Below are 3,562 nucleotides of genomic sequence, written 5' to 3'. Positions count from 1 at the left end.
TAAAATGTACCTAGACCTTTCATGGCTGCAGGACATCCACTGTGTTGAAGTAAGCATTGCATTGTGGTACCAATGGTATCAGTCCCAAGTGGGTCCCTGCCTGCTTTTAATGAGAGCTTCGCCCAGGGACTGAGTCATGCTGTGAGTATCATTATAAATATTAGCTGGGGCGGGGTTAGGTTTGCCAACCCTCCAGGGTTGGCCTGGAGTCTCCAGGAATTGAAAATCAATCTCCAGGACCCCCTCCCCCATCCATTTGCTTTACATTTTTCTGATGTAACTTTATATGTAATACTTTAAGTTGTTAGGGACTATGTGGCACAATAGGTTACAATATTCAGGGGATAGGAGTAATGAGTGTGCTGCATGGGAAATCAACACCTTCCTTGTGGGGCCCGGAGGAGAACTTACTTTTTTGGGCCCCTTCCAGCCTGATCTGCTTCTTCATTGGTTTGCCCTAGTGGGAAACTCACTGCTATTTCCTACATGGGCCACAGATTTAAATTGCACCTGTTGAAACAGACAAACATCACCCCACTCCCTAACCTTTTTCTGGTTTTGGGTCCCTGCCTTTCCTGGAACTCCATGCTTGAATCCCTTCAGTCAGCCCCTGCCACAGTACCAAAACGGATCTTAACATAGTCACAAATGACATCCTATATGTTTGCAACCATGTTAAAAATGTTAAACATGTCCTTCCTCATCCTTCTCAACCTGCTTGCAGCCTTAGCAGTGAGTTTCCCACTAAAGAAGGTGTTAATCTCCCATGCAGCGCACTCATTACTCCTATCTCCCGAATATTGTAACCTATTATGCCACATAGTCCCATATAAAGTTACATCAGAAAAATGTAAAGCAAATGGATAGGGGGAGGGTGTCCTGGAGATTGATTTTCAATTCCTGGAGACACCAGGCCAATCCTGGAGGGTTGGCAACTCTAACCCCACCCCAGCTAAAATTTATAATGATACTCACAGCATGACTCAGTCCCTGGGCGAAGCTCCCATTAAAAGCAGGCAGGGACCCACTTGAGGCTGATACCATTGGTACCACAATGCAATGCTTACTTCAACACAGTGGATGTCCTGCAGCCATGAAAGGCCCAGGTACATTTTAAAATGTTGCCTGCCTCTGCACCCCTTATGGGTCAGGGCCAGCAGAATTGACCTCACCATCTCCCTCTTTCGCCTCTCCTGTTATCCAGCTGGGTGGCACTACAATCACCTGATTCCATTCTTTACTATCCAATCATAGCCAGATAATCACTTGCAATGGGTTCTCTTCCTGGTACCAAACAGTTAGCTCTGGTGTCCACCACGAATCTATCCTTGGCCACCCCCATCTATTTCTCATCTGAATACTGTACTTCAGCAGCAGCATTCAAAACTGCAATATCAAGTTTCACATGTACATTGATGACGCCCAGCTGTACCTCATCACCCCTCTCCTGACTCCTCCACTGTCTCACACTGCTTGTCCAACATCCAATTCTGTATGCACAGCAATTTCCCCCAACTAAATATTGGGAACACCAAAGCCACTGTCACTACCACAAACCCAGTCCCTAGCCACAGACTCCATCTCTCTCTCCATGGCAACTGTCTGAGGCTGAACAAGATTGTCCATAATCTTGGTGTCATTTTTGGCTCTTAAATGAGTTTCCACCACTTATCTGTACATCACTAAGATTGCCTATTTCTATCTATGTAACATTGTCTGATTCTGCCTTTGCCTCAGTTCATTTGCTGCTGAAACTCTCATCCATGCCTTCGTTACCTCGAAACTTGACTATTCCAATGCATTCCTGGTTGGTTTCATTTTTCCAGTCTCCATAAACTGAAGGTTGTCTGGTTGCCTGCATCCTAACTTGCACCAAGTCTTGTTTACCGCTGTGCTCATTGACCTACACTGGCTCCTGTTTAAGCAACATCTCCATTTTAAAATTCTCACCCTTATTTTCAAATTCCTCTATGGTTTTGTCCCTTCCTACATCTGTAATGTCCCCCAGTCCTACAGCCCTCCGAGATATCTGTGCTCCTAATCCGGGCCTCTTGTACATTCCTGATTTTAATTTCTCCAGCATTGGTAGCCCTGCCCTCAGCTGTCTATGTCTTAAATCTAGAATCCCATTTCTAAAGCTCTCCGCCTCTCTACTTTCTCCCCATTTTCTTCCTTTATAATGCTCCTTGAAACCTCCCTCTTTGGCTTTGATTTTGGTCATCTGTTCTAATCATACTCCTTATGTGGTTTGATGTCAAACTTTGCTAGATAACACTCCTGTAAAGCACCATTGTACATTTTAATATATTGAAGGTGCTACATAAATGCAAATTGTTGTAGTTGTTGTTGGGTCTTACCGTTTACTTAGTTGAGCATATAAAAATTGCAATTGGTTGGCTTCAAGGGGCTTACGGGAGATAAATAAGCTGGGGTATTTTGACTGCTCAGTGGGGCAATGTTAGCACTTTCCATTGACAATGTGCTAATTGCGATATATTTGGGACCTTCAATTGAATGCTAAGTCTGTGTGCTCACTGCATCTGTGTTTACATACTCTCTGCATCAGTCAGGGGGCCTGCTCTGGACTCTGTCAGCTCTTTTTAGGACAAAGTCTGTAGGAGCAAAACCAAATTTTGTGGTTAAAATCAGCTGCTCCCCAGAGAAGAGCTGTGCAAAATCCTGCCTTTCGTTAACAGTTTAAAAGGGGATAGACTGGTAACTATTTGTTAGTCTAGTGATATGAGGTTTGCAGAAAGCGTGAATGCATGTGACTGTTGATAAATTGCTACACACAAACGATCACTAATAATTTCTATCAACTGACAGTGAAATGGCAGTATTTGCTGTGTATTGTTCCAAAAACAACATTTCTTGCTAAAGCCTAGTTCTCTCTACAATGACAGATTGGAATCAATCTTAGCAAAGTGGATATGAAGAGATATTTTAAGGAAAACAGCTTGAACTCACGCAGGAATATTATTTCCAGTAAGTTGTGAATTTATGTGGTTTCCACCACTCTGAGCCATACAAGCACACATCTTCCACCCTTAACAAAAATAGAATCTTTTTGCTATCAATAATATTACATAATTTATCCACAAAGATGAGTACGGATGCAAATAGGCACAACAGAATGTGGTTGTGTGTCTAAATCTTTGTATCTGTTATATCTTATGTAAATTTAAAAAGCACAGCATATGGATGATAGATAGTGAGTGAAACAGATTCCGAGAACAAGCCACCTGCATTACTTCTTTTGACACCTTTTCTTCAAAAAGTGTAATTTCTTTTTGAATTTATTCTCTATTGACTGAATTATACAAAATTCAAAATAACTTGCGATTAGTTTAAATTTCTTTTGCATGGAACAAGTCATGAAAATGGAAAGTGCTGGCGGAGGCTGGTTTATGCTTGCCATCTTCCATATCCTTGTTCACCAATCTCACTTGATGCAATGTTGGAGCAGTGCTGAGGAAGAATCTTCTATTTATGGGAAGGAAGGAAATATCAGAAACAGACCATCCCAGACTGCTCTCGTGCACTTTCCAGCTTCTCGTTTCAC

This window comes from Cetorhinus maximus, chromosome 3, assembly GCF_964194155.1.
Source record: "Cetorhinus maximus chromosome 3, sCetMax3.hap1.1, whole genome shotgun sequence".
NCBI classification, from domain to species: domain Eukaryota; kingdom Metazoa; phylum Chordata; class Chondrichthyes; order Lamniformes; family Cetorhinidae; genus Cetorhinus; species Cetorhinus maximus.
This window is presented reverse-complemented; position numbering follows the sequence as displayed.